Source organism: Herpailurus yagouaroundi, unplaced genomic scaffold (assembly GCF_014898765.1).
Source record: "Herpailurus yagouaroundi ecotype Mexico unplaced genomic scaffold, PumYag 253, whole genome shotgun sequence".
NCBI classification, from domain to species: domain Eukaryota; kingdom Metazoa; phylum Chordata; class Mammalia; order Carnivora; family Felidae; genus Herpailurus; species Herpailurus yagouaroundi.
In genome coordinates, this window is record NW_024412470.1 from 7,153,832 (window position 1) to 7,179,173 (window position 25,342).

The window sequence follows — 25,342 nt, forward strand, 5'->3', positions numbered from 1 at the left end:
CTCACTAACTCACTTTCCATCTCTAAGGATTTGTCTCTTCGGGACATTTCATGTAAATGCAATCATACAATACGTGGCCTTTTGTGTCTGGCTTCTTTCACTTAGTAAAGCTGGAGATCTTAACCACCGTGTCAGAAAATTAGAAACGGGATCGTATCTGCTTAGACAAAAAGAACTAACACCTGTCAGCTCGCTGGTGCAGGAGGAGACAGGCTACCCAGGAGACACAAAGACAAGAATTCCATTCAGTTTAGTGAAGACTAATAAAGACCACGTGTGTTACGCGCGCGAGAGGTTTCGCGCGGGGAGGGGGGTACCTGGGTGGTGGGGTCTGGGGTCCGGGGCGGTTCCGGCTTCAGGTGGCCGCATTCCCCGCGGGCTCCAGATGCCCGGAGCAGAGGGGAACCCGGCGGGCGCGCAGGAGACGACGTCCCCGCGGAAGCTTCTGCAGGAGTCCCAATGTCCGTGACCTTGGCGCGCCCCGCCGCTGCCGTGCGCAGCTCTGGGCCGGGCTGTGAAGGCGGCTCCCCACGCAAACTCAAGCTCCCCGAGCCGCGAGAGAGGCTGGGGGAGCCGCAGAAATGCGTTCGTCAGGAGGTTTGGTCAAGCCTCCCTGATGAGGCTGAAGCACTGATGACAGGACGCGGCCAAACTTCAGGCTTGGGCCTGACGCCGTGGACCGTCCCGCCTCCCCCCCACCTACAGGAATGATGGTACAGTTTTGAGGCGGCCTCTACAACGCTTTGCAAAAAGTTCGTGGGTTTGGTTTGTTAGGAAGAGTTGAAATGAAGAATGTGAGTGGAGAGAGAAAACTGGGGTGCCTCCTGAGAGCAAAATCTGGGGCCGGATACTCCATATGGGTGCACATCAGAATTGCCCCTGGGGTGTGATAAAAATAGATTTCTGGGCTTCACTGGGGGAAATTCTGGTTTTGGGGTCTAAACAGGGCCCCGTGTCCCGTGATTCTAACAGGCCTCTGCAGGTGATGACGAGTGAGGGGCCAGGGCCAGGCTGGCACACACAGCTGGAGGGTAATAGTTTTCCGTGTTTAATGTGCATGCGAATCATCTGAAGGTCTTATTAAAATTCAGAATCTAATTCATTCAGCAGGTCGGAGAAGGGGCCGGAGAGTCTGCGGTTCTGACGACCTCCTGATTCGCTGTCCGGGGACCACCTTTTGAATGGCAAGGTTGTAGGGGATACCGGCTTAAGGATAGAAAGCTCTGGCTCTCACTCAGGGTGCTTGCCATCTAGGGCGGGGAGCCCGGTGGACAGCTGCTTCTAGGCCAACGTGAAGCGGGCTGTCCCAGTAAAGACCCAGAATCGTTGTAAAGGGAGACACACCCTTTCTATGGGCATCACATGTTCGTAGTGAGACATCCAGGAAAAAAAAATGGTGAATGTCATGTTCGACAAACTGTTTAGCAAGATAGGAAAGGGTACTACAGATCTGACGCATATTTCTATCCCAAATGGTTAATATCTTCAGAAAAAAATATGGACGCTAAAGAGGTAAGCCCTAATTTTCTAGAAAATTCACTGATGTGGAAAACTTCATTTCCTGATAATGCCAGGAAAATCTGTGTTTTGTTGGGTGTTCCATATGCTGTTGGTGCTTATGAATTGTGCAGTTTTATTATCCTCGTTAACAGGGATAATGCTTGCTTTTTAACAATCATGATCACCATCTGGAACTTGGAAAACCATCGTTTGAGACTCAGGTAGGAAGGGGAAACGGTCTTGATGGGGTCCTGGCTCACTCATTTCCCCACTGCCCCAGCCTTGTTCACGTCCAAGGGCTTGGCTGCCAGGCACAGAAGAACCATACAGACAGATGTGATGTTAGTTGTGGTTCAAGAGGAAACAGAAACAAAGCAAAACAGAATGAGACTCAGTACAAGGAGCGTTTGGCTTTGACTTCATTGTTTAATTTCATTCTCATCTTTTTTTTTTTAATTTTTAAAAATGTTTTTTTTTTTTAAATCTATTTTGAGATTTAAATCTATTTAAATCTATTTGAGAGGGAGAGAGATGCAAATGGAGGAGGGACAGAGAGAGGGAGAGACACAGAATCTGAAGCAGGCTCCAGGCTCTGAGCTATCAGCACAGAGCGTGATGTGGGGCTTGAACCCACATCATGACCCGAGCCAAAGTCTCAGCTGAACCACTGACTGAACCACCCAGGTGCCCTGAATGTCATTCTAATGTTAACAAATATTCACAAAGTGGCTTTCCATGTGTGTTCCCCTCACAGCCCTGGTGATCTCTAACTATGCTGTGACATTGTGACAAGCTGGCTAATGTGACCGTCAGTGCTCTCCCAGCTCTTGGGGGGAGTTGGATTTGGGCACCTGCATGTCCTTTTTGCTTCACGGAGGATTACCTTGTCAGAAAGAGGTGGCTAGACCTCCAGGACCTGGTAACCATAGCAACCATGCACGCCTGACCTTGTGGGTTCTTTAAGACACCTCTCCAGACCTTTCCCAGACAGATCTTTTCAAGCTTTCCCCAAACTGTTAGTGGTATTCTTAGACGGGCTCAGCCCTAACGTGCAGGGCACTTCAGGAGTATTAACCTGACTGCCTTTTCCAGGTACCTGAACAGTCAGCACTCCATGGGGAACAGGAGGAGCTAGAAAAATTGGGAAAGCGAGAAGAACAACATGAGCAGAATCTCACCAAGGAAATAAAGCACCTGCTTTTGATCACTAAGAACAGAAGATAAAATGCTCACATTCGAGAATGCAATCAACTCACTGTAAGGAATTGCGCTTAGAAGTTTCCTGGTGGGGGCGGGGTGGGTAGCAGGTATGTAGGTGAGTTGGAGGTAGTTTTCTAGAGAAGGCGGGTTTCCAGTAGAATTGGTGGAGGAGAAGAAAAGGGCAAAACATGGCTGTGAAAAAGGGAGGAGATGTTAGTATTTCCCCCATAGGGGCTGTGTATTGTTTCAGGGGCACAGGTGGGGGGGCAGGTCCTGTGAGGCTGAACAAATGGAACAAGGCATTGGGGGCCATATGGCTGAGTTTTATAGGCTGGATCCATCATCATAAGTAGCCAGTTCCAGGGTGGGCAGACACTAAAACAATCAGGCTTCCCCAGGTTGTGTCCTCCCTGAGTTTTCTAGCCTTTCTTCCCGCCATGCTCCCCCTTTCCCCGTTTCACCCTCCCCAGCAGCCTCTTCCTGGCATGTGGCTTCCAAAGCACCCGTGCCATCCCATCAATTGGTACCAGATTGAAATGAGGTTGAGACCAGATGTTGACATGCACTGCAGCTTAGAACACTATTGGGGCTCAGCCAAGTCAACTCATTGTGGTTTCTTGACCGTTTCTCTGCTGACATGTGGACATTTACCACAAATAGTGAATGTTTACACCAAAGAAGTGGAAGGATGTGCATTCTAGCTGACCTTCACTTCACCTCCCTCTGTCGTCTTCTAGAAACAGGGCTTTATCGTTGGAGATGGAGTCAATGGGTTATGTCTCAAGTATGAAGACTACTTCACCACAGGGGGGTAAATAGTGATGTTTCCCATTGCAGTTATTATGGGATGGAAGGGGTAGAAATATGTAGTCTGATTTGCACTATTTCTTCTTTGGGGGAGGCACACACTGTATTAGGCCTACCTCACATTGCATTTGGTGCTGGTTGGATGAGATCATGATCCTGTCCTCTGTAAATAGAAGGTGACCCGGATACTTTCTCATGGATCCTATGTAATTGTCCTGTAACTTACTGGGTGACTCTGAACTTGGGTTCCATTGGGTGAAGTTACTAGGTGACCTGGTTTCCTCAGCTCTCAAATGAGGGGAGTGGGGTTGGACCTTAGTTAGGCTAGATGATAATTAATATCCCTTCCAGTTCAAATATTCTGTGACTTTCCTGGGTACTGGGCAAAGCTCAAGTTCTAATCACAGAAACACCTGTGAGCCCCTTCCACTGCAGACATTAGCTCCATCCTCTGTGGCTCTGGGTGAAAAGTGACACATTATCAGTAGGGACCATGGGCACATCTCCAGTTTCATACCTGGAAGGCACGAGGCCATGAAGTGTCCAGAACCCAGTACGAGAAGTAATAAAGAAGTTCTCTGACAGCAGGGATGATTTACATCCGGTAAGATTAAGTGTGGCTCTGTCTCAAGGAAAACCTAAAATAACTGTTTTAAAGCAGTGGTTCTCAAAGTATGGTTCCTGAACCAGCATCATCAGCGTCATTTGAGAGCTTATTAGAAATGCAGATTCTTAGACCTAAGTCATACCTGAAGAATCAGAAATTGGAGCCCAGCCATCTATGGTCTAATGAGCCCTCCGCATGATTCTGATGTATGTTAAAGTTTGAGAACCGCTGGCCTAAACATACCAAGATTATTCTATTATGGAAAAAGAGGTCTGGCGGATGACCTCGTGGGCTGATAGAATGTCACCAGGAACCTAAACTGACCATCCACCTGTTTTACCAGACTTGGTTCTGAATGCTTTTGGCTTGCCCTGAAAAATAAATTCCATTCTCAAAGCAAAAAGACCTAGTGGCGATTACAGGTGCCCAATATAATTTGGTTCATTTATTGAAAAGAATTCACAAATATGAGTTCTAAAAATATTTTAAGTGATGGCACCATCATTGGGTTGTGCGCTTCCTAAGGTGAGGTGCCACTCACATGGATGTGTGTAGTCTTTGGTGTGTTTGTTTAAAAATTGACCTAATTAATTCATGGTCATACATCTTAACACAGTAACATTATAAGGCCATCATCTTTAATGCTTACTTCTTCATTTATTTTGAGAGAAAGAGAGAGCATGAGAGAGTGCTTGAGCGGGGCAGGGGCAGAGAGAGAGGGAGAGAAAGAATCCCAAGCAGGCTCCACGCTCAACATGGAGCCTGACATAGAGCTCAGTCTCACAACTGTGAGGCCATGGCCTGAGCCGAAATCAAAAGTTGGGCACTCAACTGACTGAGCCACCCAGGTGCCCCTATAAGGCCATATCTTGCAGTCCTTTTGTAACCCTCTCATAACATACTTCTTTCTGGCCGCTGAGTAAGCTTTCAATAAATAATGATTGAGTTAAATGGGTGACCTTATAGAGACCAAGGCAAGGCAAGATGAAATCAAGAATCAAACACTGATCTGGATAACTAAATCAGTGTAGACAGAAATGTAAGATGTTTCAGAATCTCAAACATTTGGTTCTCCATTGTAGATTTTTTCCTTTTTCAATAATAGTTTGGGTTATGTTGATTTGAACAGGGGACTGAGAGCTAGGACCCAATTAAAAGCTCTGCATTGGAGAAATTGGGAAAGTCACTTACACTCATTTTGTATCCCATTTCTTTTCCCTAGAGGCAAGGGTTTTTACAAATAAAAGAGTTGGACAAGAGCTAGTCCATGAATCTGTCTTCTGCTCCTGAGGGGATACGTATGCAGGGCCTCTCCTTAGAGAGAATGGCACATTCTCAGTGGCACCTTTAGGACACAGAAGATACCTACTGTTGACCCCCATTCCTTCAGATGTGACTATTTTCCATTGGTCTGTATGGATCTGCGGGTGGGAGAATTATGGGGTGACCTTGAAGACAGAATGACACAGTGTGTTCTCATTTCTCACCTATCTGAGAAGCCTAGATGGTTTAGAAAATTGGAATAATTTCCTTTCATTTTCGCAGAGAGCTGTGGTTTCTAAGAAAAAATATCAATGTTTTTGACCAATTCCTTCCACAAAGACTGGAAAAACCATGCCCTATCTGCTTAGTCCAGGCGCTGTGGGCCAGACAAGACAGTTGCCTGTTTACACGAGCAGAAAACAAAGCCACTTCTAGATCAGGCTGTCTGACTGCTGCAGATCAGATCAGATCAGCAGCACTGAATGGGCTCCTCGCAGGGCCAGCTCCGGGTATCCCAGAAGACACGGGGCTGGTGGGATCTACTCGCAGGTTCTCTGCCCAGCATTCATTCTGGCTTCTTCTTGACCAGCAGAACTCCTGCATCATTGAGGGCAGCAAGGTGTCCACTGAAAAGCGACACTTTTTCAGCTTCCTTTTCTCCTTACCTGTAGCCTTGTGACCATGTTCTGTTCCTTGAAATCCAAATGGAGCCTTCACGTGGATCTCCAGGAAGGCTCTCTAAAGACTGCCGATTCAGCCCAGAGGTGTGCCTGTGTTATTATTGTTCTACTCTTTCTCCTCGCTGCTGCCCGGAATTGAAAGATGGCATCTGGAGCCTCAGCGGTCATGCTGGGCCATAAGTGTAGAAGCCAGGCACTGAGGTTGGCAGAGCAGAAAGGCGGAAGGATTAGTCCCTGTTGACTTCGTATCAATCATGGGTTGCCTCCCCAAAGACCTCTTTTATGTGGCAGAGTAACTTTTTTGTGTTTAGACCTCAGTCATTTTGGGCTTTCCATTATATGTGGTCGCATCTAATCCCAGCTGATACCGGTGGTCCCTGCTCTCACTTCATGCCTGTGGATGCTGTGGAGTCTGGCACATTCAGGTGCACGCATGTGGTCCCTACTGTGGAACGTATCACTCTTCGGTCAGAGTCTTCGAGGATTGGAGTGAAGGACGAAGGGATGGCAGGGGTATTTTCATGATTAGGGTACCAGGCTTCCCTAACTCCCATGAGAGGGTCACAGGATGTTAACAATGACCTGGTTTAGTTCCTACGTCACCGCCTGCCCTTCTACATTGTGGACCCAGGTTCATTATCTGGTACGTGTGAGATGGAGATTTCAATCACCAGGGGTTTGGGGACCTGGAAGGAAATCTTGGACCACCGAATCAACACCTCTGCCTGAAGCATGAAGTGGAGATGAGACTACATGGGTGATGATCTCTCTGAAGTGATTCCATATGGTCTGGATTTCAGCCGCAGAATGCAGCCTGACGAACAAGGTTCAGGCTTGGCTCCTTGTATCTGAGCGTTCTCTTTGAGTGTGCTCAGGAATTTTTGACTAGATAAACCAATCGCAACTGAAGTTGACCATGGATCCCAGTTCATAATTCCAATATGTAATTTTTTGTAATGCTTATTTTTGAGAGAGTGAGAGAGAGACAGAGACAGAGACCTAGCATGAGTGGGGGAGGGGCACGCGCACACACACACACACACACACACACACACACACACACACAGAATCCGAAGCGGGCTCCGGGCTCTGAGCTGTCAGCACAGAGCCTGACACAGGGCTCAAACTCACAAACCATGAGATCATGACCTGAGCCAAAGTTGGACACTCAGTCAGTACTGAGCCACCCAGGTGCCCCAAGTTCTGTAGATTTTAACTCATGCACCGAGTCTTGCCAAATACCACCACTAACAGAACACAGGACAATCCCAACACCTCTTGAATTTCCTTGTGCTACCTGGTAGTTTTTTAAAATACCTTTCCTGAGTTATAATCACATACCATACAGTCCACCCATTTAAAGTGTGCAGTGTGATGGCTTTTAATATATTCACAGATAATGTGCAGCCTCCACCAGTAAATTTTAGAACATTTTCATCACCTACAAGAGAAGCCCCTTACCCTTTAGCCATCCACTTATCTTTCCATCCTTGTCCCAGGCAACCACTAGTCTGCTTTCTGTCTCTCTAGATTTGCCTGTTCCGGACATTTCCTATAAATGGAATTATGTAATATGTGGTCTTTTGTTACTGGCTTCTGTCTCTTAGCATACCATTTTCAAGGTTTCTCTGTGCTGTGGCATGTATCACTATTTCTTTCCTTTTCATGGTCCAGCGACATTCCATTGCATGAGATACCACATGTTCTTTAGTTAATGGACATCTGGATGGTTCCCACCTTTTAGCTATTGTGAACAGCGCTACTGTGAACACTTGTGTACAAGTTTTTGTTTGAACAACCTGTTTTCGGTGCTTTTGGGTATGGAAGTAGGAGCGGAATTGTTGGGTCATGTGTACTTTTATGTTGAAGTTTTTAAGGAATCACCAAATTGATTTCCCACGCTGGCTTAGCTGTTTTATGTTCCCACCAGCAATATATGAGGGTTCTAATTTCTCTGCATCTTTACTAACATTTGTAATTTTCTGTTTTTGCTTATAGCCATCATGGTGGGTGGAAAGTTACATGGTCGTTTTTTGGATTATAGTAGTCTCACACGCTGGGTGAAAAATGTAGACATTTTTGTCCTGTTTTTTTGCTTTCAGCCAGTTGAAACTTAGCAAAACATAGACTTTCAGAATGAGAGATTTGTATAAAGGGGGAATTGGCAGAGAAAATGAATCAAAAGGAATGGTCTATAAACAATATGAGGAAGAGCAAAACGTTATATGAAAATCATGGGCCCAATATACACTTCAATCAATACATATTATTTGTTCCTACCGTGTGCCAGTCTCTGTGCTAGGCACTTGGGACTTAAAACTTAAATAGGAACAGAGCCTTTAGAATGTTTACTGTATGGAGTGGGTGCTCAGAGGAGGGGCCCTTCACACAGTCTAGGTATCAGGAAGGCTTCTTGGAGGCAGAGGGATGGAAAGTAAAGAAATTCTCATCAGAAAATAAGGGACACTAGAAAGTATTTTAGGGGGAAAGAACTCATGCTGGAACATTTGGGAACTATCTTCCGGATGGCCTATTTATTTATTTTATTTTATTTTTTTTTTTTGCCTTTCGGCTAAAATCTTGATTAGCCTGATTACTTTCATTTCCCAATCTGCAATTGGTGGGTAGAATTCTTTCTTGAGGAAAATAAATCATAACTAAGACTTTTGTAAATATTGCTAGCTTTTGATTATTTGCACTAATTAAAGGGGAATGTATAATTCAGGATGGCAACAACGTAAACGGCTTATATTGACTTTGGAATATGTTTTTTGTTTTTTTCTGAAATTCCCAGATGTTGCTGTGTCGGATGTTTTCAGAACACACAGACCCGACTATGGCATGATGCCCTAGGAAGTGGGCTCTGTAGTGCTTCAGGATGATGCGTTGGCCTAAGCAGACACATTTTCTTCAGACAGTGCTTATGGGGCACACCTTTCCTGCGGTGAGAATTCATTGTTTGGGCTTTAGGTTTTCTGTCTCCTGATTTATACTAAAAAGGAGGAATAATTCCAAAATTGTTTGCTCTATTTTAGAGGTGGCAAAAAATCCTCGGAGATCACCTGTGCTGCCCATTCTTTCTTGGTACCATAAATAAAACCTTTTTGCCAGATTCAGGGGAGGAAAAGAAATTCTTCTGATATGGTCAAATTCTTTTGATGACACCCTGTGGCTTTTTAAATAAACACAAGTAACTTATTCATGTCCCAAGTAGCGGCCTAGACATTGCCATAAAATATACACACATATACAATGGACCAGATTTTGGATGACTTGTTTCTGAAGGGTCGCCAATGGAGAACAGACTCTAATCCCAAATAAATAACATTGCCAATTGGTCAAAGTAAGAAATAGATTCACATATGTATAATAAAACCTGAAACTCATTTGGGCTACTTATGAAGAATTAGCAACAAGTCTTTCTTAAAATTTTTTTAATTAAAAAAGTTTTTTTTATTTAAAAAAATTTTTAAGTTTATTTTTGAGAAAGAGAGACAGAGCATGAGCAGGGGAAAGGCAAAGAGAGGGAGACAAAGAATTGGAAGCAGGCTCCAGGCTCTGAGCTGTCAGCACAGAGCCTGATGTGGATTCGAACCCACAAACCATGAGATCATGACCTGAGCTGAAGTTGGACACTTAACCAACTGGGCCATCCAGGCACCAGGGGCACCTTAGCCAGGGGCTAAGTTCATGGTCTTGTGGGTTCATGAGTTCAAGCCTGTGTTGGGCTCTGTGCTGACAGCTCAGAGCCTGGAGCCTGCTTCCAATTCTGTGTCTCCCTCTCTCTCTGCCCCTCCCCTGCTTGCTCTCTGTCTCACTCACTCTCTCTCTCAAAAATAATAAGCATTAAAAAAAAATTGGAAAATAAAGATCCTTGAGTATCTGGTTTGAATTAATAATAAAAAGTAATTTGTAATTAGCACACCAGTGATATATTTGCTATCTATTGCTACGTAGCACATTATCCCAAAACTTAATGACTTAAAGTAACAATAAACATTTCTTATCTTATGTAGTTTCTGGAAATGGATTAGCTAGTGTTTCTGGCTCAGGGATTGTCATGAGACTGTAGTCAAGCTGTCAGCCGAGTCTGCAGTCATCTGGAGGTTTGGGGCTGGAGGACCTGCTTCCAAGATGGCGCACCCACATGGTTGGAAAACTGATTTCTCAGTCCCCTTTCTAGTGAAACTTGCTCAAAGCCTGCTTGAGTATTATCACAGCATGACAGCTAGCTTCTCCCAAAACAAGATCTGAGGGGGCAAGGCAGAAATAGCAATGTCTTTTATGACCTAGTGTAGGAAGTCACACGTCATCACTTGAGCCATATTTTATTGACCACACCAAGATGCCCTGATACAGTGTGGCTAAGACTGCACAAGGGTGTGCATACCAGGAGGTACTGGAGGTACCAGGAGGCATCACTGGATGCCATCTTGGAGGCTGACCACCACGAGCTGTTAGTACATAATTGGAAATGAGTCACTCCAAAAGAGAATTGGATTAATTACTTTCCTGTTCTGGCAATTAGCATCCAACTACTATAAAAAAAATTCCAAGTGGGTGAAGTCAAATTGTGAATTTGAGCGCTTTCAGGATGAGAGGTTTATGATCAACATCAAGATAAGTCATTAGCTCAGGGTCATAGAAGACCATCTACAGTTAGCTGGATTCTACTCTTTGCCATTGTGAGTACAGAGCCCTTGGGTATTGGTACCCTACCCAGATTCTTCAATGGTGATTTCATGCCACCTCTTGTGTCATCTTCATCATGAAGCTACTCAGCTGGCTTGGTTCTGGTGGTGGCTTCCAACCATTTCTCTCTCTACTGAGGACGTTCCCTCACATTGCACACTCTCACGGGCAACTCTCAGATTATATGCATCTCCCAGACCACTAGGTGCTAGCCCATTTTGTTTTCTTTTAAATTCAAGAAACGTATTAGAATACCAGTGAATGGGGGGGGGGTTAAGCTAGGGATAAACTCAACCCTGTTCTGATTTATATGAATCAGAAAAGCATGTGTATAAACACATAAGGCATTTACAAACATTAGCACATTGACTATTACTAGGAACAAGTCTCTCAACACATTAGTGTGTTCACCCTGAGATTGAGGGCCTCAGTAAGGACACTGGTGTGGTGAGTTCAAATCTGAAACCCGGACTGGCCTGTTAGTTCTTCCATGTTTCCTGGTAGGCTGGGAAGCATCTGCCACTAATTATAGGGTAAACTGAGCGAGCGTGTCTGTGTGACTGGTCCCTGCCCATTTAAACAGACTTCGCTTCCACCAGCAAATGGGTCCTGAGAAGTATTTAAAGGAGAGGTGTGGACATTGGCTTCAAACGGCCAGAAGTTTTTCAGACTGACTCCTGTCTTCCCATGTCAACTCACTGGTTTTGTCTTTATCTCCTTTTTTCTCCAACCCTATTTTCTTTGTACCTTGGCTCTGATATCCACCAGGTCCCCGTGCTCCAATGATGGGTGTAGACGTGTTTGTTGAATTCACTCTCTGGATCTGAGCCACCTTGGCTGCACTATGCTGAAGCGCTTCGCCCCTGCCACCATCCCATGGTGTGAGTCTGTCCCTACTCCCTTTGAGCCCCAGTGGCCACCGGTAGGGATCACATCTGTTATTCTACACAAATGCATCACTACCCCCCGGGGCAAACAAGTCAATGACCATCAGATAGAATTATTACCATCATTGTAATTCATCAAATGAATTTTCATTTATTGCGGTTCACTTCAAATTCAGACATTTGTTCTTAGAAAGGCTTTTCTATTCCTTTCTTAATAAATGAGTATTTATGTGGTGAGTTTTCTTCCAGTTAACACATGAGAAAACCAAGGTTGAGAAAAAGTAAGCCACATAGCCACTAAGTTATGGGGAGAGGATTCGAATCTCAGCCTTCCAATATTTGGTCTAAAATGATTTTTTTAAGTTTATTTTAAGAGAGAGAGAGAGAGTGAAAGAGAGCACACAGGAGTGGGGGAGGGACAGGGGGAGAGAGGGAGAGACAGAGAGAGAGAGAAAGAGAAAACCAAGCAGGCTCCACAATGTTAGCACAGGGCCTCACATGGGGCTCAATCTCACGAACCATGAGATTATGACCTGAGCCGAAATCAAGAGTTGGACGCTTAACGGACTGAGTCACCCAGGTGCCCCTGGACTTTGTTTTTAAAAGAAAATGTGCAGTGATTTTCACCATTTGATGTAATAATTGTCTCCCAGCATTAGAGAATTAAATTGAACTTAGTTAAGTTGAATAGAAGGGTAGTGGCCAGGGGCACCTGGCTGGCTCAGTCAGGAGAGCATGAGACTTGATCTCAGGGTTGTGAGTTCAAGCCCCATGTTGGACATGGAGGCTACTTTATTTTTATTAAAAAAATTTTTTTTTACATTTATTTATTTTTGAGAGACAGAGACAGAGCATGAGCAAGGGAGGGGCAGAGAGAGAGAGACAGAATCCAAAGCAGGCTCCAGGCTCTGAGCTGTCAGCACGGAGCCTGACACGGGGCTCGAACCCACGAACCGTGAGATCATGACCTGAGCTGAAGTCGGATGCTTAACCGACCGAGCCACTCAGGCACCCCTGGAGCCTACTTTAAAAAAAGCACAAACTAAAAGTTAGAAGGGCAGTGGCAAAAGTGTCAGAATGATGGGGGTTTGGGAAGAAGTGCCTTTGTAGTTCTTCATCTTTGCACTTTGGTATAGATAGTGAAGAGCCCACCTGCTAAAAATGTTCTTAATTTTTAAGTACTTGTTGCAAAGCTACTGGGGGTAAGGCATTTACCTTGATATGAGGGACCCTGTAGGGTCCATATTTTGGGGAATATTATAACCTGAAGTACTTGAAGTATCCTTTGAGGGCTATTCTAATAAGTTCTCTGTGAGACATTTTTGTGTCTTGCGTGGGGATGTTGTGGAGAACCTGGTCGGCCACATGATGCTGTGTTCCTTCGTAATGATGGAGAGATCTTTTGGATCTCAGCATGTGCAAGAGCTGCTCAGAAACCCTAAGTCTCAAAACCTACTGCACTTCCTTCTTTGAGTTTGTCTTCTAGCTTGTGTTTCTGTGTACTAACTTTGCCCCAGCGTTATCTTTGAGCGTTGCTCAATTTATCTTTGCCGTGATTTTCCTCCCTTTTTATGTATAGTATCCTGTGGTCCTGCATAGCCCTGACGTGATTCTGAATGTGAATGCGTGTCTACATTAACTTGGACAGATATAATAATTTTACAAACATCTGTGGAGGAAGGTTATTTATTTATTTATTTATTTATTTATTTATTTATTTATTTTGAGAGAAAGTACGCGTGCACGAGTGCAAGAGGGGGAGGGGGAAAGGCAGCGAGGGAGAGAGAGAAAATCTTAAGCAGGCTCCACGCTCAGCACAGAGCCAGTCCAGGGCTCGATCCCACGACCCTGGGGTCATGACCTAAGCCGAAGTCAAGAGCCAGCCAGCCAGCCTGAGCCACCCAGGCGCTCCTGGAGGAAGTTTTAACAAACAGATGAGATTCATTTTGGTTTAGTAATACTCATTGCTTAGAAACAATGTGTTATCAGCAAAGGAGGGAGTAGAGATGGAAGAAATAAGAGGGCATAGGCTGTCGGGTCATTTTCTACAGGCTGCCTGTCTGGTCAGTGGCCCAGCGAGGCTCCACCGAGAAGGCTGTGTGACTTTGCTTCTGGAAGCCCTTCAGGACAGCACAGTGCTATCTGAGAAACTGTCAGAGCCACCCAGAAGACTGGCTGGTTGATTGATCTCATGGGATTACTTAGTATAATGCTTTCATTGAACTTTTTTTCTGTACTGGAAGAGTATATGGGGAAGAAGAAAGGGTTCCAGCAAGAGTTTTCTCTGGGGGCCAAAAACATAACCAATGGTTCTCAATGTGTGGTCCAGCATCATCGCCATCACTGGGGAATGTGCTAGAAATGTAAGTCTTCAGGCCTCACCCAGAGCTACTGAATCAGAAATTCTGAGTGTGTGGCCTAGAAATCTGTATTGTAACAAGCCCTCCAGCTGATTCTTCATGCTCGGGTGTGAGAGCTGCGGGCATTTAGAAGTCAAGAGCATGAGCTCTGGACTCTGACCTCCTTTGCCAGAATCCTGGCACCATCCCTTATTTAAGCTGTGCGACTCTGGGAGCATTGCTAGATCTCTCTGTGCTTTAGTTTTCCCATCTGTAAGTATCTGGAGAGAATTATAGTACCACCTTCAGAAAGTTATAATAAGGATTAGATTTGTGAATATACTCAAGAGTAGTACCTGGCACATAATAGCAGCTCAGTAAATGTTAGCCATTATTATCAGCGGACTTCTTGTCATGGAAAAGTGGGAGAGGGTTTCTCGCTCTAGCCTCTCTCCGTAAGAACCCGCAAAGCTCATGCAGCCTTCTGTGAGGAACAGCTACAGGCTGGAATTGCTAGGATAGTGCAGAACACGAGATGCTCAAAGCCCCGTCTGCGCATATCATGTATGTTGCCTTAGAGATAGCCCTGAGTTGTGAGAAACTCAGTTTCCTTCTCAGCATTGGTAAGATCCGTTTCTGACCTGTGGGACAGGGAATTGATTCCTCGATTTTGGGCGAAACCCCAAGTGTCTGAGGGATCACAAAGGTGTTGCAGAATTCACCAAAAAAGTCTGAAAGTAATATCACCTAAAATTAACTTTAAATATCTTAAAAGAAGTTCTAGTTTGCCCAGATTTTCGAAAACTGTGCCTTAGGGGGTGGTGGGGAATGGGGGAATCTAGAAAGAACCAAATGGCTATTGGACGTTGTAACCTCTCTCCAAAGCCTGGGGATCACCGTTGCAATGTTTAAATGGATTATTTTCGAAAGTTGCTACAGACACACTCATCAACACGGCCTCAAGACCCACTTTCCAGTTGCGATAGGGTGGCATTGTGATTTCCCTTCTCCCAAGGTTTGAAATTTTTCCAAGATGATGTGCAGCTTGACTGAATTAAATCCTTGTCAATAAGATGAAATACACCAGATCAATTGGGGGTTTTCTTTTGGCAGCCCCCACAGCCAAGCTGGCTCATCTGTACGGCGGATCCACTCAATCATGCAATAGTAGTTGCTGACATGACCAGAAAGAGTGATTTGTTGGGGAAAAATGGTTGGAATTGGAAAGGGCTGGGATTAAACGCAGGAGCTCAGAGGTTCCATGCTGTGCCTGAGCAGCCCAGGGGCTCTGGCGGCCTCTTTGTCTAGTCCCGGCGGAGTCACTAAATGGAAGGAGAGGACACGGGCCAAGCTGGGTCAAGGTCTTTGGATGAATGTGCATGGGTAGTCCTAGAGTGTCCTGGAGATTCTAGCCCCCTCCCCATCTCTCTCTCTCTCTCTCTCTCTCTCTCTCTCATTCTCTCGTTCTCATGTTCCAGACCTGAGAACCTGTTGAGGCCAAAGAGAATGAATTCTGAGGTCCAGTCCTAGGTCCAAGAGCCAGAAAGCAGAGCTCAGCGGTCTCGTTGTGTAGACAACAGCCAAGTGCTTTTCTTATCTCAGTACATTCTTCCCCTAGCCCACCCCTCCCCCTCACCATCTCTCCTCATCAAACTTCCCAGTGAATTAGGCTGTTGCTTTGACAACAGCTGGGAAGGGGGGTGGGGGGGATGGTGAAGTGGAGGACTGGAAAGTTCCACGTCACTCTGTGGCAGAACTGCTGATGAGACCCAGGAAGGAGCACAGAATGAGATGTTAGCTTGAGGATTGCAAACATTGGCAACGCAGGATGATTTACCCCGGGCTGGAGAGGCTTCTCTTATTCCTTCGCCTGCCCCCCCAGGAAGCCTCTAGGACTCTGAAAATAATGGATTTATCTCATGGGAGAGAGCTGGTGTCTTGCCAAGAGAAAAGCATCCTGATAGCAACAGGTCGAAGCCTCACGTTGTGGCAGGATTTATGATGGGGGTTTATCAGCCAGAGAGAGAGGCAGTGTGGGGAGGCCTGGGCGGTGTCTCTCCCCACAGGAATGCTCTGCATGATCCCTTTACTACATGAAAAATGAAGTGTGGTGGGCTAGTGGGGAGACCTCGTAAAGCTCGGGTGATCACACAGACTTGGATACAGAGCCTGGCTTCAGAGCATAAGAAATACCCAGGCTATACCAGTGAAAGGGTGTGGACATAAATAATGGGCAACTCCCATAAGAAAGGTCAAACGTCTGACTTCAAATAACATGCTTTTTCTTCCTGAGCCGAGTTGCCGAGAGTTGAATGAGGGTCAGATTTGCATCCACATCTCTCCCTAGCTCAGCTCTTGGCTTGCCTCGTTTTCTCCCCAGGGTGTATTAAAAACAGAGCTGCTTCACGTGAATGTGATGGTTCCCATTCGGAACCTTGCCTCGGCTTTGGTTTTTCTCTATCATCCTGAAGGGGGAAATGTCCTCCACAGCTTCCAGGTCACTTGCGAGCTATTTGGGTTTGGAAATGAAATGAGACCCTTGGAAAGCGTGCCTCTTTACTCCTACTTCGCTGATGTTAGTTAAGACTCGGTCATTCTCCAGCCCCGGGTCAGGGGTCAGGCAGCCATAAACCTGCCCGTGGAATTTCCTCCGCGCAGGATTCCTTTTTCTTTCTCTCTTCTTTCACTGTGGAAGGAAAGGATTTTGGAAAAAACAGTTTGCTTTTGCTCTGTGGTTTTTGTTTTTGTTTTTTGTTTCTCTGTTTTGGTGGCTCTTTAGAGCTAATCTTCTGGCCTGACAAAGCACCTGAAAATACACGTGTAAACAGTGATGGCCTATCTGCCTGACCCACCCCTACCCCGGCCCCCACCCCTGCTTCTTTGAGTCTTAGACTCAGCAGCTGGAATCCTTAACTCCCAGGGAGAGACCTAGCCTTAACCTTAGGCTTTGAAGTTGATTTTATTCCTGGCCAAGGGTTGTAAGGAGACCCAGGGCAGGAGTGGGCTGAGGTGGAAGTCAGTTTCCCTCGCTGCTGTCTGACCGGTGCCTTCAGTCCCCAGCTGGGCCCTGGTCCTCATGGTCTGTTCCAGCCTTCCTGCTGCTTGTCCTCTGTGGCACTGGCCCTTCTGGCCATCACCTGTCCCTCCCTTGGTTCCCAGGCAACCACTCGTTTCCTGGTTCTTCTCCTACTTCTCCTAGAAAATTCACCGCCTCCTTGGCATGCTCTCCTCTGCTCCCCCCCCACCCCCCACCCTGAAACGTTGACATTCCTTAGGGCTCTACCATTTGTCATTTTCTCCTCTCTGAGTAACCTTATTTACACCTGTGACTTTAATCACCAAGTCTGGGCTACTGGTTCCCAACCATGGAGACTAAGCTCCAGGCGTGTTTCCAGAACTTTCTGGCCACATCGACTTGCAATGACCCGTAGTAGCTGAAACTTACACATTCCAATATGACCTCATTTTCTTCCCCCTCAAGGAAAACTTCTTGTAGTCTTGTTTTTGATAGATGGTTTTCCATCCATCCAGTCCCTCGAGTAAAAAAATCGTGAGTGCTCCTTGACTCCCCCCGCCCCCATCCCCCATGTTCAAACACTCACATGTCCTGATGTTTGTAGTTCAGAAATTTTTCTGGAGCCCTGCCTCTCATTTCTGTTTTCCATATTTACTGCTATTGCTTTGGTCTAAACCCTCACCCTCCTTCCCCTATAAACATATAACATTATAATTCTTGAACAACCATAAGCTCAACAAATACTGGTCGAAAGGATGGATAACCTCTCTAGACCTCGGCAGACTGCTGTGAGGGTTATAGGAGATGCTTTACGAAAAGCCTCCTTAGCACAATGATTGGCTCACAGTAGATGCTCAGGGAACATGAGTTGTTATATGTTATCTACAGGAGCTGTTTGAAAGTGTGCACCTTGGACCCAGGCTGCCTGGTTTCAGACTCTGGTTCCATCCTGTTTTCACTTCTCGTATACACGATGTCCGGGTCTCCATTTTTTTTCATCTGTAAGATGAGATGATGATCATACAGCTATTGGGATTACATTATTTAATTTATGTAAAGCTTTCAGAATAGTGCCTAGCATATGATAAATGCCCAATATGTCAGTCCTTACTGTCATTATTTTTGTTAGTCTCCCGCTTCCTGGGTTTCATAGTCAACATGTTGGGCTCTGTCAGAGGAAATGTGTGTTCTCTGAGCTCTCATGTGTGGCACCCTAAAATTATGTTGGGGAAAAATCATCACCTCATTTTCACCAAGTATCATGTCTGTCTCCTGTGGACTTGATAAATACTGAATCACAGTCTTTTTTGCCGCATTTTATAATCGTTCTTTGGGGTGAGCAGCTGTCCTGGTTTTCCTGGGATGAGAGGTTTTCCAGGATGGGGGGCTTTTGGTGTAAAACTAAGATAGTCCTGGGCAAACCAGGACAGCTGGTCATCTTGCCCTTTATCTTCAGTACCCTGAGCTCTTCTGAAGCTCAGCTTCTAAACATGCTTCCCCAAGCATATTTCAGAGGCAAAACCAAAATGCGTAAGTCAAGGTGACGGGCTTGCATATCACATTGGGAAAATAATCCGGGAGCCCTCACATGCCATCTTCGGTTCTTCTCCACCGAAATGTCACATTCTGGGAATTTCTGGGACAAACCAAGGCTGGTTTTTTTTTTTTTTTTTTTTTACTGGTGAGAAGAATGACTTCTCATTTCTGGCTCTGTCCTTAAACACTGCAGCTCTCTTTAGCTGAGTCTCTGCACTGACGAGCAAACCGAGATCCCCTTTCTCATCCGCCAGGCCTTCTCTGCACACGGGCTGCAGGGCCGCAGGATCCTGGTGGCAGCTGACCAGCTGTGAGCCCAGCCATTGCAGAGAAGGTGGCTGCTGCTCCCTACCAGCTAATAAGCAGCTTCCCTCTGCTTCACTCCCGAGGCCTCTCCTCCTGTTGTTTCTAAATTGCAGAGTCTCTCTTTCCCTATTGGCACCAGACTTATCTTCATAGAAAAGAAATCAATTCACATCATTTCCCAGCCCAAATCTGTTGGTTCCGGAGGCCCATAGCATTGGTGCCAAATCCTTGGCTTGCTCTTTGGCTCCTTCACGGTCTGGCCTCCAACGATCTCTCCAAATCCTTCTTGGCTGACTTCTGCTTTCATTATCCAGAGGTCACCACTGTTCCTCAAAGATCACCATGTCTTTGGATTAATCTACTCAGGCTGCTGTAATAAAATACCATCGACTGGGTGGCTTAAGCAACATTTACTTCTCATACTTCTGGAGCCTGGAAATCCAAGATTGAGATTCCAGCCAGTTTGGTTTCCGGGGAGGGTGCTCTTCCTGGCCTGTGACAGCCGCCTTCTCAAGCTGTGTTCTCATAGGGGGGAGAGAGAGAGAGAGAGAGAGAGAGAGAGAGAGAGAGAACTGGTGTCTCTTCCTTTCTTCGAAGGGCACTAATCCCATCACAAGGGCTCCACCTGCATGACCTCGTCTAAGCCTAATTGTCGCCAAAAAGTCTCACCTCCAAATACTACCACATGGAAGGTAGGGCTTCAACGTTTGAATTTGGGGGGAGACAGTTCAGTCCCTGACACCTTTTAATTAACTCCGGCTTCTGCACATGCTATTTTCTCTGTCTTGCATGCCCTTTCCCTTTGCCAGACAGATTCCTACTCATCTCTTAAAACCCACATAAGAGCTTCCACTCCCTGTGAAGCCTGCCTTGGCTCCCCTCTGGGTGCCTGTAGCATTTTGTCCAGTGCTTAGAGAAGTTGCCACTTTGTACGAGAACACGTTTACATGTCCGTCGCTCCCTGGAGTCTTAGAGAGTCTTGAGGGACTGCACTTCTGGAGGAGTATTCCCAGAAAACCCGGTGCCTAGCACAGGTGTGGTTCGGTCACCGAACGACTGGATGAGAGTGCCAGCCAATCTGTAGCCGCGACAGCAGCAGTTAACCTTGACCGGGAGCACTTCCTGGGTGCTGCGGTGCTCTGCGCAGTGCTTTGCAGGTCCCATCTTGGTCCTTGAAGGAAAGCGGTGTGCTATCCCCACTTGACGTGGTTAGCAGCTGGAGCCCATCTTTGCTCCATCCACGCAGAAGGAACTTCAGATATGTCATCAACAGAATGCTTTTTTTATTGTCATTATTATTATTTATTTTGAGAGACAGGTAGAGAGCAAGTGGGGGAGGGGCAGAGAAAGAGGGAGACGGGATCCCAGGCAGACTTTTCGCTGTCAGTGCAGAGCCCGACGCGGGGCTTGAACTCACAAACCGCAAGCTCATGACCTGAGCCGAAATCAGTTAATCAGGGCTCTTAACTGACTAAGACACACAGGCGTCCCCAACAGAATGTTTTTTATTTTTATTTATTTATTTAAAAAAATTTTTTTTTCAACATTTATTTATTTTTGGGACACAGAGAGACAGAGCATGAACGGGGGAGGGGCAGAGAGAGAGGGAGACACAGAATCGGAAACAGGCTCCAGGCTCTGAGCCATCAGCCCAGAGCCCGACGCGGGGCTCGAACTCACGGACCGCGAGATCGTGACCTGGCTGAAGTCGGACGCTTAACCGACTGCGCCAGCCAGGCGCCCCCAGAATGTTTTTTAAAAGCTTTAAAATACTATATAACCTTTCTCAAGACATTCTAACATATTGAAAGCTCTCATGTATTAAGAATTGATGTGCTAATCACAAGTTCAATGTGGCTCCTAAGGCAACCTCCAAAAAATGATTATATGACATTTCCTTGATGTGATGTCACTTTTAGTTTGTATCTGGAACTTATAAGACTGATTTTCTTTTAAAATATCCTTAGCTAGTTGGTGGGAATGCAAACTGGTGCAGCCACTCTGGAGAACAGTATGGAGGTTCCTCAAAAAATTAAAAATAGAAGTACCTTACAACCCAGTAATTATACTATTAGGTATTTATCCAGAGGATACAAAAATGCTGATTTGAAGGTGCATGTGCTATATTGTTTATAGCAGCCCTATCAATAATAGCCAAATTATGGAAAGAGCCCAAATGTCTATCAACCAATGGATGGATAAAGGAGATGTGGTATATATACACAATGGAATATTACTTGGTGATCAAAAAGAATGAAATCTTGCCATTTGCAACAACGTGGAAGGAACTAGAGTGTATTATGCTAAGTGAAATTAGAGAAAGACAAATGTCATATGATTTCACTCATGTGAAATTTAAGAAACCCAACAGATGAACATAGGGGAAGGGAAGGAAAAATAAAAGAAAAACAGAGAGGGAGGCAAACCATAAGAGACTCTTAAATACAGAGAACAAACTGGGGGTTGCCAGAGGGGAGGTGGGTGGGGGACGGGCTAAATGGGTGATGGGCATTCAGGAGGGCCCTTGTTGGGATGAGCACTGGGTGTCATATGTAAGTGATGAATCATTGGGTTCTGCTCCTGAAACCAATACTACACTGTATATCAACTAACTTGAATAAAAAAAAAATATATATATATATATGTATAAAAAATTAAAATTTCAGAAAAAAAAATCCTTAGTTAGGATGTTTCATAGAGCCACATTGGCCTTGACCTTGCTGGCCTGAGTCAGGCCTATGTGCCATTTGAGGCCATGTCTCTCACTTGATTTCCAGGTAATTTCTGCATTCGCTTTAGCGGATGCCTCCACTTTGTGCCACGTACCCTCTTTGGTGTATAATTGGAAGGGCAAAAATTGTTCGGTGAAAAAAAAATTAAGTCAATGCACAGAATAAGGCCCTGAGAACATTTCTGTTAGGTGGACAGACCTCATTATAGCCGCATCATTCTAGATGCCGATAAAGGATACTAAAAGCAACCATAATTTCTTGACTCCTTTTTGTGTTTCAACATTTTACACTGCCTTAATCTTCATATGTGTCCTACAAAGTAAGTGGACTTTTTCCATTTTACAGAGGAAGAAACTGAGGACCAGAAAGTTGCATAACTTGTTCAAGGTCTCCCTTGAGAGAACAGAGGACTTGGGAGCTGAGCCAAGGTTAGTCTTACGTCAGATCGCACGCTCTTCACCTGCGAGCTACACCGTCAGGTGATGCCAATAACACAGTGTCCGCAGACACCCCACATTCTAATCTAGAGTGTGACATCACCAGCCTGTGTTCCCCAAATGTGACCTAGTGCCCATTCCTGGCCTCAGTATTTCTAGGTGGCACGACACATCCTGTGTCACCCAAGCGGCCAATGCTGGAAATAATCCTTGCTCACTCTTCTGTAGGGTTGGAGATTCCTTTGGACATTTTCCCCGGGCAGAGGAGGGGTGGGGCCAGGGTAAGGATATAGTGGATGACAGCTGGCATAGAAGCTTGATAGCAGGGACACGAGCTGACTTGCTTAGTGAGACGCGTTTAAATCTGTCCCTGACCTTTCCCCAGGCGTCATGCCTCCATCTTGTTTCTACTTCTGGTGTGAAGGATCTGGTGAAACGTAATGATGAATAATTCCAAAACCCAAGAAATGTTCTTATTAAGTAGGATTTTTGTCTTGAAAACGGGGCATCTGTGGGCAAGTACAAACTCATCAGGCGACTCCCAAATAAAGACCTGGGTGGCCCTCCTCATTCTTTCCCACGCTGAGAAAATTTTGGTGGTGGAAACTGCAAATTTGCAAAGCTGTAGCAACTTGAAAATAGTTCTCCAGGCTGTAAAATTTACCCCACTAAAACCACTCTAATTTCTTGAGCCAAAGATCAAACTTTGGCCAGATGTGGTTTTTCCATTGTCATTTCAGCCTTCAGGTGGGAAAGCAACGCTTGATGAGTTTTAATATATGGAAGCTGTGTCTCCATGGGCAAAAAGGTATAGGTCAGAGCAGTTAACTGGACAATTCAGTCTACAACCTGGATTTGACGGACCAGTGTCTAGACGTAACTACATTTGTCCTGGTTTTAATTTTGTAGTTTACCGGTGTCCAGAAGTTTGATTTAGTTAACTTCTACTTAACGACTTGCTTTTGGAATCTGGCCCTGAATGAGTGCTTCCTTGGATTCCTCCCCCCAGCCCGCCCCCTTCCTTGGGTTTGTTCTCCACAGCTGGAATCAAGGACTAGACAGTGTGAAATGAAGGGCTGGGGCCATCCACTGTGGGCTTCCAGGATGGCTTCCTGGCAGCGGGAGCACAGTGACCCTGGAAGGCTGATGTGGACTCAGTTCTCCTGATGTAACATGGCTGGCAAAGCTCCAGCTCTGGAATGTTAGCATATTCTTCCACGCTGGTGGTTCAGCCAGCACATGGGAAATTGGACTCGGGTGGGGCCGTCTGGCAACAAATCCAAACCAAAATGGGAATCAGTCCTTTAAGGCCAACTGTGAAAATGTACGTGGGCCCACAGCCTGAAGGCCCAAGGGGCACTGGGAAGGGCGGAGGTGGAATCAAGAACACTTTTATTGATGTGCTGCAAATACCCCTTACCCAACCTGGCAGGTCTTTGTGTGTGCTGAGATCGGGCTATGGGAAGGGCCACTGAACATCTTCTCAGGCCAGGGAGAAATGGCAGAGGCACAGCATGTGGGGGAACCTATTTTCAAAGATGTCTTAGATTTTTTGTTGTTGTTGTTACTCGATTGAGAGCTCTATTCATTTTGGAAAAAAAGAAATGGTAGCCTTCGCAGGAGGCAAAGTAGCTAGCCTCGAGCGGGCTTCTGGGATGTCTCCATCGTGGATTACTCACCTCTTCTAATTGCTCAGGAGAAGGCTGGGGCCGGAGGGGGAGCGTCAGGGACATCCACTGCAGGGCTTCTCAACCTGGTCCCACACTGGAATCCCTTGGTGAATATTCTAGAAATACTGATGCCTGGGCTGCATTCCAAGCAAATCAAATCAGAATGTCTGGGGTCCCCGCCCGGACATCCACGTGTTCTGATACGGCATTCCGCGGTGCGGCCGAGGTTGAGAAGCACCAAGCTAGGCGAATCTGACATGTGAAGAAATGAACTGTCCAGAGAAGACTCTCACTGAGCCTTCTTGTGCCACGTTACGTTGCTTCTCTTTACTCTAGTTTGGCCATAAATTAAAAGCACACTTCAAGATGTAAGTTTACGAAGTAGCTTTAAGAAATGAGTTCCTTTGAAGGCAAACAGGGATTTAATCACTGGTAATACACTGATGCTTTTTTACAGGAGCGTCTGGCTGGCATGAGCTTATTGTGTCTGGGGCCAGCTGAGCTGAACGTGGGCTCCTTTGCGGCTTCTCCATCGCTGGCCAGCAGGCTGGCCTTCTGTTTCTCCTCCGGAAACCTTGCACACTCCTTTGATTCATGGTGTTAATGGAAAACCTGTAGCTGGTGGTCTGTACATCTGCTGGAGAGACATTTTTCACAGAACTCACCTCATCTGGGGACCATGTGTCCAGGAGAGTTACCGGTTTTTGGCAAAGGGCACATCCAGACTCACGTGCCAGCGTTACCCTCTGGGACATTTGGTTACCAACTAATGACAGGCAGCCAGGTACGCTTACTGGTTTGCTTTGGTCTTGTCCTGTCCAGCACCCCCCCCCCCATATTTGCCCATTGCAACTAAAAATTCTTAGCTAGACTTACCAACAATGCCATTTAATCACATTTAGACCAGATTTCAAGGTGTCGCTGGTCTCTATACGAAAATATTTGAATTTCTTCTTGTGTTAAAAGAATGACATGATCTATGATGTAACTTCTAAGGTGTTAAAAAAAATTGCTTGGTCTAGACTAATAGTCTTTAACTCTGGCCACTTTAGACTCACCTGGGGCATTAAAAAACACTACTGTCACCTGGGACCCACCTCATAGATTCTGAAGCAGTCAGTCTGGGGTGGGGCCATGGGGGTGGGACCAAAGCGTGAACACTTCTGAATCTCCTCACTGAGTCTGGCTTGCGGTCTGGGCTGACACTAAAACAGGGCTCCGAGCTCTGGATTCTTCCCTGTGACCTTGGTGCTATTTGCAATTTCATTCATTTTATTTATTCAATGAATTTACGTTTAAGAGGGAATTTTTTTTGAAATACTTCCCTAGGTATCCTTTCCTCCAGTCGTACATGCAGTCTTTTCTTCACCTTTGCAACCTCATTATGGGTAAAGCAGACATTTATCACCCCTGGGAAGGAGAAGGTAGGTACTGTGAAGAAAGGTGATTTGCAACCTTAGATGCCCTTTAGAGCCACTTGGGAAGCTTTAAAAAATTGGCATTGCCTGGGATCCACTCCAGACTAATTAAATCAGAATGTGGGGGATGGGTCCAGGGATTACTATAAAAGTACTCCAGGCATAATACTTTTTTGTTATGTGTCCAGGAGACCGATGATTCTAGTAAGAAATGGATGGCTTACCAACTTACAATGAAATTCTGTTTTTTAA

At 45.7% G+C, this 25,342-nt stretch overlaps 1 long non-coding RNA gene across 1 annotated transcript in view; it reads left to right on the forward strand.

The window, feature by feature from the left end:
- Window positions 1-2,129: 2,129 nt before the first annotated feature.
- LOC121020893 (uncharacterized) overlaps window positions 2,130-25,342 on the forward strand; it is a 51,360-nt gene continuing 28,147 nt past the window's right edge. Inside the window, exons 1-5 of the long non-coding RNA XR_005786340.1 lie at window positions 2,130-2,757; window positions 8,852-9,001; window positions 21,911-21,993; window positions 24,130-24,456; window positions 25,002-25,096. This is a non-coding gene — a long non-coding RNA (uncharacterized LOC121020893). The remainder of the gene's footprint in view (window positions 2,758-8,851; window positions 9,002-21,910; window positions 21,994-24,129; window positions 24,457-25,001; window positions 25,097-25,342) is intronic.